The sequence below is a fragment of the Sturnira hondurensis genome, unplaced genomic scaffold (genome assembly GCF_014824575.4).
Source record: "Sturnira hondurensis isolate 20B ecotype Veracruz unplaced genomic scaffold, ASM1482457v3 Scaffold0000167, whole genome shotgun sequence".
Lineage (NCBI taxonomy): Eukaryota > Metazoa > Chordata > Mammalia > Chiroptera > Phyllostomidae > Sturnira > Sturnira hondurensis.
In genome coordinates this window covers 7,690,917-7,703,257 of record NW_028072798.1, presented here as the reverse complement: position 1 = coordinate 7,703,257, position 12,341 = coordinate 7,690,917, and the positions used below count along the sequence as shown (strand labels likewise).

The following is a 12,341-nucleotide window of genomic DNA, read 5'->3' as shown; positions in this document are numbered from 1 at the left end:
GCATGACTTTTTCAAGACTCACCCGTGTGGTCGTGTGTGTCAGTAGTTCATGACCACTTGGAGATGCATCCCGCCATGGTGTCGGGGTGATTTTAAGAGTCTCCCACGTTGCAACACCTGTCGGTAGGTCACTCCTCCTCATCACCGAGTGGTACCCATTTTGTGGACAAAGGGCAGTTTGCCAGTTCGCCAGTGCAGCTGTGTGCAGTTTGGGATGTTACAAATAAAGCTACGGTGAGCACATGCTTTCCCATCCCCAGTTAGGTGTCCACCCCAGAATTTCGAGTGTGCCTGCCATCCCCATCCCCGCCCCCCGCCATCCTGAAATCTCTCTGTGGTCGTTTGGAAGCTTAAGGGTTCACCATAACATGGAGCATGTCTCGTTCTCGGTTACCGTGTGCCTCACAAAACTGGAAGGAGAGAAGCATGAAATAATTATTCGTTTCCTTTGATTCTGCTAAAAATTAGGCTATTTTTAAAGTTATAATAACACTTAGGCAAATCAAACAAATGGAGAACAGCCTCTTTGGAAACCTGCAACTGCCGTCTCGTTAAGTTCCGACAGGGCAGCGGTGGGCAGTGGGCGGGTTTTCTCTGCCGGCCGTGTTCAGAAGATCCCTCACTGTGTGTGAACATTTTCAGATATTCTCAGCTGGCCCTGGGACATGCTCTTTGAAATGTCCTCGTATGCATCTCCCTAATTTGATTTTGATCTGTTGGAGGATGGGCCTGTTTCCCACTTTTATACAAAATCCCTCTGGCTCCCCACCACACCATCAGTGCCTGGTGGATGCGCAACAGTGTGAATCCAACCTACAGGGAGCGGCTGGCGGTGCGGCTTGTCCTGCCCCCTGTGCCGAGCCCTCTGTCCTCCAGAGTCAGGACGTGCGTGGAGAGCATGCTCAGTCCCTGCTGTCTCCTGTCTCTCTTCATGACTCGGTGATGGCTCTGCTCCATGGGCAAAGGCTCACATACGGGTGAGCTCTCTTGTGTCAAAGAATAAAGAACATGGAGCCCTGACTGGGTAGGAGTTACTGCCCAGCGCAGGTTTGGAGAAGGAGAAATGGGGTGGGTTCTTTTGATTTAGGAGTTGGCACAGTGCCCCTGTCCTGTGCATGGGAAGCGGAGAGGGAGGCTTGTGCTGGGCGTGGATCGGGGCCTGCCAGCGCTGTGAGCAGCGCTGCGTGGGACCCTCTGCTTCCCGGGCCCAGCGCTCAGCTACCTGGGCTTTGCGGCGGGGGAGCCTGGGTTGGGCCATGTCGCCCAGGCAGGTCAGCGTGGGGTTAGCAGCCTGCGGGACCAGGCCCTGTGGACCCCTCTGTTCCTTGTGTTTGACGTAAACAGAGAGGGAATCCCCAGTGTTTATTACCGAGTTCCTGTTTTGATCAGCATCCGGGCACCAGGTCATCCCAGAAGGCCTGTGGCAGGCGGTGTGGCTGCTCCGGGGGCAGGAGCCCGCCCGTAGGCCGAGCAGAGCCCGACTCCTGGTCGAACCGTCAGGCAAGTCATCCTGTCGTAAGGCAGACACGGCTCCTGTGTGCTGGGGGGCCGATGTAAGAGACGTCATCATACGTTTCAGGGGAACCAGGATGCACTTCATGGGCCCTCTGCTCCTCCTCCTGTGTTCTGCGAGGGTGGGAGTCCTGCCCCCTGCTGCCCACCCCCTTCTGGGGTGAGGGGGCCACAGGAGAGGAGCACAACAGAGCCCCACGGGGAGGCCTCGGGGTCCCACAGCAGGACTTCACAGAGCAGAAAGAATGAGTGGGGAAGAGGCAGAGTCCTGAAACATGAGAGCACAAACTGGAAGCTCTGGGTGTGTGTGTGTGTGTGCGTGTGTGTGTGTGTGTGTCCATGAGCGCCCATGTGCGTGTGCAATGGCCCTACAAGGGCTCTGAGGCCCCCCAGGGGTTGTTCCGAAGATTGCTCCTGGATCCAATGGAGGTGCAAGGTGTGGCAGCCTGGCCATTGGAACGGGCACCTTCTTCCAGGGACACTTTTGAAATCAACAGAGGGTCAAGGTTGAGAACAAGTTGGGCCCAGGGAAGGACATGACTGGCCTGGGAAGACTCCTGTGAGTACCCGCTGTGAGTGGAGACATGGCGTCCCTCCAGCGCCCAGGAAGAAAATCCATGAGCAGACAGATGCCCCCACTGCGGAACGGCCCCCGCTTGTGTGCAGCCACGGCGGGCAGCGAGCAGACGTGTGCTTGCACGGGCAGTGTGACAGCCTGGATTCTCACAGCCTGGGTTGAAGGCTTGGTGTGATTTGTGGCAGGCCCCTGTCACCTCTGGCCAGTCACTTGACCCCAGTAATCGTCCTGCTTTCTGTTCTGTGAAAGGGGAAAGTCGCGGAGCCCTGTTCACACACCTGGACGCTCTCAGGCTTGGAGGGGGGTGATAGGTCTGTGGGCTCTTCTGCTCCGGCAGGGCTAGAGGGGGCACATGTGGGGACTGGATCAGAAGTTGCCTTCCCAAGGCTGGACGATATTCGAAACTTTAGACACAGTGTTTTGTGGCTGTTACTGCACAACTGTAAAAACCAGTGTGGCACGGGGGCCGTGTCCCCATGCTACAGGCACACTCACAGTGCACGTGGTTGCTGACGTGGAGTTATGTTATTTTTTATCCACTGTCCCCCTCGTCCCTGAATCTCTCCAGCCCACCAGGATTTGCTCCCCTCCTTCCAACCAGTTCCCTTCTGCTGCCTATGGGTCTAACCTCATCAGTGGAGGGAAGGCAGGAGACGCAGGGACTCAGGGACACATGGCAGAAATCTTTCAGATGTCCCCACGAGTTTGGGGGCAAGAAGGCCACTGCCCCCACTGGTCCCTTCAGAGGGTGAGTCAGTGTCGGAGGACCCCCCTCTGACCACTGACAATCAGTGGCAGTGCCTGCATGTCCGGCTGTGTGACTGCCACCAGCAGAGCTGCTGGTCAGGTTCTCCCGCCTTCGCTCCCTGCATGCACTCGGGCTGCAGCCCAGCCTCTCGGAGAGGAGGAGAGAATCCAGCACTGCACTCTCTCTACGGGAGACCCTATCGATCAGCTTGGTTAGGAGAAACGGCCTGAGCGGAGGGAGGCAAGGTTTGCAGCTTTCATGAAAACGAGCCCTACGGTCCGGCCATCACCGACGGTGGCGCAGCACCTCTGAGTGATGCAAGGACGGAGGACTCGGGCTCGGTGATGCTCCTGTTTGCCTGCCTGGTGTGTCCCTCTGCATTTCCACAGTTGGTCATCCGTTTAGTCAGTCGGGGAATCACCTAGAACGTAAGCGTTTACTAAACTTCTGCCACAGGCCAGGCACCAGGGTGCCAGGAGGCAGCCCCGTGTTTCTGGAGTCAACAGCTGGAGCAGAAAACCCCACTTTGAAGAGCCAAGTAGCGGTCTAGCCTCTGTGGTCCTCGCCATCCCTGTGCTTGCTACCAACCCCGCCCTCCCAGGACAAAAGCAGCCGTAGATGCTACTGTCTGCCTTCCAATAAAACTTTATCCACGAAAGCAGGCCGTGGGCCAGACCCAGCCTGCAGCTGGGCGTGCTGGCCCCTGCTGTTCAGAGGACTGGAGGGTGGAGGCAGCTACATAAGCAATCGCTGCCCCCGGGCAGGTGCTGTGAAGGAGGCTGGGGCAGGGCTGACCGGAGCGGTGGCAGCCTCTCTGTGCCCTGGGGCTGGCTCAGCTGACCTTGCTGGGAAAAAGGAACTTGGAAATTAATTAACTTAGTTGTTGAAAGTTATATGATATTTGGTTGCCTTTTTTTAAATACTGAGATACATTTTCTGATTATCCATCATGATGCTGGCTCAGGGCCTACCCCCGAGCACGGCTTCCCAGAAGTAAAATCTCTAGAAATCCCTGGATTTTCCCTCGAAGGCAGCACACGTGTTAGTTCAAAGGCCCGTGTGAGGCTGGCTCCCTCGGTGTGAATTGTCTTTGGCACGTTCTTTCACATAAGCCTTCCATTCAGTTCCTCAGGCTGGCAGGAAGGAGGACTTGCCAATCATGTGAATCAAGGTGTGGAATCCCAGAGGCCCGAGCGAGGTCTGCGGAGTGCCCCGCCTGAGCTGACCCCCCAGCCCAAGGGGCCGCACCCCCGGGAGCTCTCCATACCCCCAGCTTCCAGAGCTCCAGTGTCTCTACCCTTGGTCCTGGGCTGTGTTTTATGCCTGAACTCAATTGCGTTTGTATTGTTATGGCGTGTTGATTTTGATTATTTTCAGCAAAATATTTTGGCATGTCACACGCTACTTTTCTGGCTATACATGAAACAAAGAAACTTGGAGATTAGGAAAATAACTTCTTCTGCTGTACTCCAGAAATCCTTACATTGTACTAATATCTTCACACCAAATCCATCTAATGGCACCTCTGAAATGTCTCAGTGCCACCTCACTTTGAGGTGTTCTCATTGTAGTGCCGTTTTAAGGTGACTACAGTCTTTTCAGTGAGCTCTTCATCTCACGCTGCTTCAGAGGACCTGATTTTTTATGTTTCTCTGATACAAGGAGCCACAGTTGTATTGACATACACTCACTGACTTTTAGGAATGGAAGGAAAACCAACGAGAAACCTGCGTAAGGCTGTGAGAGTGGGCTGCAAGAGATACATCATTTTCCCACCCGTCTGTGATGACAATAATCCCTATGGTAAACAGCTCTTAGCGTTCCTAGCCACTGGACTCATTCTCAACGCATTAGTATTTCCTGTCATGAGATTTGGGGGCACACTGGAACAATTTAACTCACAGTGGGGCTCTTACTTAAACAAGATCCGTCTTCATATCTTTCCTGATTTAGCCGAGGGCGGTTGCAGTGGATCTGGGCACTATTAGCTTCTAGATGTTATCCACAAAAGAGAAAACGAAGCAGGGACTGTGTGGAGCGGGTATGTGTTCCAGGTCCACGCCCATCTCCGAGTGGGTGATGCGACCCTGAAAGTGTCCCCGTGAGCCTGACCTCCAAGGTCTGGGCCTCACACACTGGCAGTGAGAGCAACCCAAACGGGCTGGGCTCTTAGCAACAGAATTCTGAGCTTCCTTGGACTTTTATAAATACTATTTGGAGAATTGCTTTTTTACATTTTTTTCCTTCTTATTGGATTGATTGGGGTGACACCAGTTAGCAAAACTATACAGGTTCAGGTGCAGAATTCTACAGCATGTCATCTGTATGCTGTATTGTGTGTTCACCACCCCAGATCAAGTCTCCACCAGTCACCATTTACTGCCCCCACCAGACCCTTTGCCACCTCCCCCAACCCCCTGCCCCTGCGGCAGTCACCACCCTGGTGTCCATGTGGCAATTAATGCTGTTATTTGGGGGATAAGAAAATAGCGCGGTAATTGTCCTCGAGATGCAGCTTCCTCTCACGGGCCACACACCCCTTGGACTCACAAAGTGAGTAACTCACTTTGTTACGTGCAACAGTTACTTCTGTCTGACTTGCCCACTGTTCACGTTACTTTGTCAGCATCTGATTGGCATAAAGGCCTTGGCAAGAGAAGCAGGGATAGTTGCTGATTACCCAAGTCATTGTGATAAGTTACTACAAAGAAGGGCTGACCACTTGCTTTTAAAATTCAAACCTTTAAAATAGAAAAGAGGTGCCCTGACCAGTGTGGCTCAGTTGGTTGGCTGTTGTCCCTTAAAGCAAAAGGTCACAGTTGGTTGGATTCCTGGTCAGGGCACATACCTGGTTATGGGTTCAATTCCCAGTCCAGGTGTGTGCAAGAGACAACCATTTGATGTTTCTCTCTCACACTGATGTTTCCCTCCCCCTCCTTCAACCTCCCGCCCCTCCCCTCTCTTACAAAAAGAAAGAGAGAGAGAGGTTTATTTTTTAATTCTAATTTGTACTGTTATAATGTCTAGAGCTTAACACTTGTAGAAGATACTTTGAGTTCAATGTGTCAACAGTAACTATATTTAGAAATATAACATATGAGCTATACTAAAGTCAAATAAATATTTCCAAAGATTTCTACCATCTGGAGGAGTTTAATCATCTATTAACTCTCTCCAGTAACCATGGCATCATGTTTTTATTTTGCAAAGCCTATTTCTTGTGAATGGTTCATTGTAAATAACAGCCCGAATTCTCCCATCCCCCAACATGGCCTTTACGCGCGGCCTGGGGAGGCAGCAGCATTATATTCCCATTCCCTGCTTAACTGCCGGAGGAACCCAGAACTTGGGTGAAGGCTAGGGGATGAAATAAGAACACACAACTTGGTCTGTGTCTGTACCTTATTTCACTCCATTTTAAGCGTCTTTTATGTGTTTTCCTCTCTTCCCTCTGGTTTCCCAGTCAGGCCAACTCCTTGCTGTCCAGTTTACGTTTTCCTTCTTCCAAATAGGAATCACTGGATTCAGCTGCCTCCTGTTGGTTCTCCCTCCTGGCCCAGCCAGCTTACAGGAGCTTCCCGGTGGGTGGGAGCGGAGTTTGAGCTGGGGAGACCTGACAGCGGTCGGTCACAAAGGAGCGGAAGAACAACACAGATAATGTGGAGTAATGTAGTCACTTGGATATCAAAACAGTACTTGATAAACACAAGTATTACAGGAAATTAGGAAGTGAGTAGGGAATCGATGTTAGCTAGAGTTTTGCTGAACAAACTTCCAGAAAGACGCTGGACTTGGAGCTGAACCCTGACAGTATTTTAGAAACCGAAGACGGGGAAAAATCTTGCATGCCTAAGGAAACGGTGGGCCAGAGCTGTGAGGGTCCGACCTTGCGGGAAACAGAAGAATTTGTGAGGGGCAGTTTGGGGATACATATTATAGGGTAACTTGAGCCAAACCAGGGGTCTTCATGCATTGGCACTGGAGAGGTAACTAGTTTACTGTTTTGGCCACCACCTGCGGCAACAAGAGCTGCTATAGAATACGGTTGCTGAGTTGTGCTGATTGAGTGGCGTGGGGGGCCAGGGTGGGAGGAGGAAAATGGAGAATGTGTGGGTGCTGATTCAGGGGTCAATCAGCATGGCGCTAATGAGTTTGGAGAATTGGGACTCCGCCAACACCAGCGCTCCCTCTCATTTGCTCTAGAAAGCATTATACTGTTGCTACTCTGTGTCTTTGCTCAAGTGTTGGGTTAACCGAAAAGTGTGTTTGGTTTTTCCATACTATGGTTCTAATAGTACTTACTTGTCTTTAACTTCATTAGCAATAATTTTGTTAGATTGTATTGTGACAGATGTCATACCAGCATGCATTTTGAAAAAAAACTTATCAAAATTAGTGAATTTTTTGCAGCCATTTTAGTATTGATGATGGAAGATACAACATTTTTAGGGTATTACACTTTATTACTTCAAGAAAGTTAAAAGCAGAACTGAAACACAAAAAAGATGTGTGCAGTGTCTGGAGAAGGTGCTGTGACTGGTTGAAAATGTCAAAAGCGGTTTGCAAAGTTTCTTGGTCCTGTTGGCATTGTGGCCCCATAACCCTTGGCTGTGGGGCTGTCTGTGCACTGGAAGGTGTTCAGCAGCACCCTGACCTCTACCCACTAGAAGCCAATAGGAGAGAGCCAACATACTCAAACTACCCAAATCAACCAAGTTATTGGTGGAAATGAAAAATGTGTCTTTTATAGAAAAAACTAAGTAACCTTTTGGCCAATCCCTCATCCTTACAGTTCCTGTTTTGTAGCCGCTCTCAAAGTCAGCAGTGCGTATTGAAAGGGAGTGTGTCTGAAACGGAGACAGCAGCTGCCATTTGGAATTTTCACATATCTTTCCATGACGGTACACAGAGCAAGTTAACCCATCAGCGGGGATGTAGGTCACGTGGTAGGGAGAGGTTCGGCACAGAAAGCCCTGGGTGTCCAAGCTGAACGCCTTCCGTGCAGCATACGCAGAGGTCAGTCCTGATGTAGGAAAGACGCACACGGAGCTGTAGGGCATCACGTCATGAGCACACGTGAGCATACAGAGAATTTTAGTGAGTATCCTAACCACAGGAGGCACGAAAATTAGGTAGCTTTCCAGGAGTAAAACTGTACATTCATGACGAGAGAGTTTGCAGAGTATTGATCAGTGGGGCCAGACCTTGGATAAGGTGCTGAGGCTAGAAGTTCCCTTGAATTCAGTAACATTTACTGCCACAGGTGGGATATAGAATCGCTGAACAGGTATGGAAGAGGGAAAGGGAATTTTGTCAATTAGGAAAGGAGACAAAAAGTTCATACTTTCTTAATTTACTTGTGATGTCTTGACTGCGTCATTTCATGCAATGCCTTATTGAAAGCCATGTAGTTTACTGTCTTCTCTATGGACCGAATGCATGGAGCCATGAGCTACGTGGGGGCCCCTTCCACGGACCCCAGGGACGGGCTGGTGGTCTCTAAACTCAGCCTGACGGTCCCACTTACTGCTCTGGGAGAGCACTGCTTGTACCTGATAGGACTACGACCTCTGGATGTCACTTTGATGAGACAGTACCTAGTGTATAGCAATTGCCCAAAGTATTTGCCCAATGCACTAGAAAATGTGATTTGAAAACGCAGGCATAAACAGTCTTTTTCTGGGTCTGTTGTGCAGGCTGAAATATTGGGACATCTGCAAGTAAACAAAAGGGCCAAAGTCAACCTTTCTGTTGTGCCACAAAGTAGACCACACAGGGCAGCGGGGCCGTGAGCAGAGGAGAAGACAGAGGCCGGGGCAGGCAATGAGCTTGTTCAGGACCTGCCCACGTGTTCACTGGATTCTGATTCCAAGCAGACTCATGGGCAGAAGAACCTGCTTCAGGATTTAAAACTTGGCTGCCAGAAGGAATTTTGAAGGCCATTCAACTGTTGGAGCTTATTTTTAATTTCCAGAAGTTGAGTGTATCAGTTAGAGTCTTGGATCTGGGGCCTCTCCAGTGACTGGTTAGCTCACTTGGCTAACTCCGATAATGAACTCCAGTGGCACGCGGGGTCGGGTACGGTCCCCAGCACTCCCGAGGCAGGTGCCAAGCCAGGGTCTTCTTTGTCGGCAGTGCGCTGGGGCGAGTCGTAGGTCCTGATGCTAAATATAGATGAAATGAAAATGCATTTGGTTTCTGAGATTTCAGGCATTTATTTCTTGTTTATAAGTCATCTCTAACTAACAGGGATTTAAAGTGACAGTTGTTAAGAAGATAAATTCGCGTTACTTAAGGGGGTAGCTTTCCTCCTCTAATTATTTTTATCTAATCAAAGGCTTGACTGGAGTCCCAGGAGTCACTCTGCCTGTTCCTCTGAGGGTTTGCAGAGAGCTTTGGCGCATTGCTAACTAGGGCGTGATATTGGTGCAACTGTGAGGACAGCAAATCCTGTAAGGATGGCATGTGAGTGTCGGAGGGTCAAGTTCCGTTACCTTAACTTAAGGACTTTCTGCCACGAGGGAAACTTACTTTTTATCTCCTCCATGCTGTGCACTGAATATTTCTATTCTAACTTGCATTGCTTTTTGTTGCATTTTTGAAGATTCCACTCTCCCTATTGTGTCTGTTCAATTTGGCTTTCACTGGCGCACATGGAGACACGGCTCCACACAGCCTTCTCCTTCCGTGCTCTGCCCTCTTACAACACCCGTCTCTTCCTCCCTTGGCCTGGAACGCTCTCTCCATCTCCATTCCCTGGAGCCCTCCCACTCCTTCCTGTACCACCACTTCCATCGACTCTTTTCTGACCTGCTCTCTAAGTGTGATCTCATCCCCCCTCTGGGCCGATGTAAGTCATATTGCTGCATTTAAAAGCAATTATCCCAAAACCTGGTGGTCTAAGACAATACTGAATGTTAGCTTGCACAGATTCAGCGGGTCAGGCATTTGGGAGCCGCTGGGCTGGACGGTTGCACAGGGGATCTGAGGTTAGGGACGAGATGTCAGCCCAGGCTGTGGTCCCCCAGCTAGCCTTGGCCGGGGGCAGTGGGGGTCCTCTTCAGAGACAACTAACTCAGCAGGCTTTGAGCCACTGCTGGCTGTTGGCAGGAGGCTTCAGGTCCTTGCTGCGGGGACTTCTCCGTAGGGCTGCCCAAGCTTCATCGCGGTGCAGCCACTCACTGTCCTCCATGCAGGCAACCCCTGGAGAGGGCACAGGAAGAAACCGCCATGGGTTTTCTGATCTAGTTCTGGAAATCACACATTTTCCTGTGTTTTCCCCATTGTGGCACAGGTCAGCCCGCTGATGTGTGGAAGGGAGCCGCGTGGGTACCAGTAGGCGAGGGTCCCTGGGGAACGGGCTGAGGCTGTAGACCACCAAGCCTGTGAGCTCACCACATCGCTGATCTCCCTTAAAATATCCTGCCCTGTCCATCCATCTTCGGTGCCTCTCCTGTCCACTTTACTAGATTTTTACTTCCTCTAAAGCAGGGGCGTCACACTCATTTTCACCAGGAGCCTCTTGGTGGCCTTCCAAGGGCTGAATGTCATTTCAGGACTGTGTAAATGTCACTAGTCCTTAACGAAGGGCAAAGAGCTCGGCACTGCCACCGGGTAGAAACAAGGTGCCGGCCGGATAAAGCAGGGTGGGAGGCTAGATGTAGCCTGCAGGCCTGTGTTTGCCACCTGTGGTCCAGAGTGGCAAACACTTCTAGTCTAGACGCGCCTCCTTATCTTCACACATCTACAATTTCTGGGCACTGCATTCCCTGTATGTCCCGCTCAGTCGGTAGGTCGGAACCACAGTCTCTCTTTTACTGGGTAGAAACGAAGATGCCGTGTGGGAAGGAAAGAGACAGAAAAACAGGCGGATTGGCAGGTGGCTAGATGGAGAGAGCGGCTGAGACGGAGAGGGGACACAGCGAAGGGGAGAGCGAGACGGTGAACAGGCACGTTCATCGTGTAGGTGTGAAAACACGGTTGCTGTTCTATGACGCCAGAGAGCTGATTCACGGCAGTTCACACGTGCAGACCTCTGGGCAGCAGTCCTCTGTTTTGTGTGATGTGTGTCACTGGCGTGCCGTGTTCTCCACCAAGTTATGCCCCACGTGCTGTCAGCGGAGGGCATAGGGGTGAAGTCGTTGTTTACAGATAACTCTTCCGTAATGTCAAGTGCCGCATTTACGACGCCCTTTCCACATGACAGAGAACTTTATATAACCTTCGATTCACCACTCGGTGCCCTGGCTCACTGGGGTAAAATCATTTTCTAGATTGATCCATTAACATTTATATATAATTTGAGCAAAGGGCACAGAGGACTGTTGGGAGGATCAAAGACCCATGAGAAGGGACATTCTGGCCTGTTCTCCTCAGAAATGTCACTGCCATCCATCTCCTCATTTCTGTTCCTGACACCACCGCACCACTGTGACGTCCCTTCGTAACTCATGCCCAAGTCATTAAAATGACCTCTGGATGGATTTCACAGCTTCCAGCTTCTTTCTCTCCAAACATCCTTCAGAACTAAACTCAGCAAAGAATTCAACTTCCCCCCCACCCCCCGCCATGCCTAGGAGCCTGCAGTGAGTCCCATGACCTAACGCCAGACATGACAATATTCTCCAAGATCCCCCCCACCCCGCACCACCCCTGACCAGAGTCATCTCCCTGCCCGACCCTTTTCCTCTCTCCTTTCTCCTCCCTCCTTTCCCGACACATCTTCTCAGCCAGCCCAGCTGGCAGCATCTTTGCTGTAGGAATTCTTCGCTGCGTCCTTTCCTGCCCTGGCTAGGCACCACGTTTCTCTGCAGGTGCAGTGGCCCAGCGTCACCTTCCCTGTTTGTCTGCATTCAGCTCCGGGTTCCCCATGGAGCAGTGCAGACTCGTCCCTCCCTGCCCCAACATCCAGCCTCTAGGGTCTGGTGCCTATGTAAACCTCCTGCAACACCCACGTCACGTCCCCACGTCACGATGTCCCTGCATCACGTCCCTGCGTCCCCAGGCTCAGCACTGTGGCTGAGGCTACGTGTGTTTCCCATTGTTGGTGCCAGTTATGGCTGTAAGATGCTCAGCCACTCAGAGTGGGGGTCCACGTGTGTTTATGAAGGGCCTACCGGAGCCAATGTACATGCTCAGTAAAAATGGAATAAAAATATGCGAATGGGAGCGCAAAATTTATGAAGTAAAAATAGTTCGTCCCCTTGCCCACGGGTCCAGTCAGTGACCTGCTCGCATCGCCGGCACGTGCCCAGCACCCTGGGCAGTGAGGCGTGGCTGGGTCGCGACCGCGTCAGTCACGTACCTGCGGCCTCTGCTGTCTCGGGACCTTTCACATGATGCCGACACGTGAAGGTGGAGGGGAGGCTCTATCTGAAGCGCGTTGTGATAGGCCTTGTGGGTTAAAAAGTAGTAGAAAGGGGAGAATCGGTGAAAAACTGGACTCCAGAGAAAGTTTCTGGAAGGTCTTCAGTCTTGAGCTGGACCTTGCTATCTGGGACTTGG

The 12,341-nt window shown here is 51.3% G+C and overlaps 1 protein-coding gene across 1 annotated transcript in view; it reads left to right on the top strand.

Moving 5' to 3' along the window:
• Positions 1-12,341, top strand: part of PRKN (parkin RBR E3 ubiquitin protein ligase) — an 851,421-nt gene that overhangs the window by 561,973 nt on the left and 277,107 nt on the right. The window lies entirely within an intron of this gene.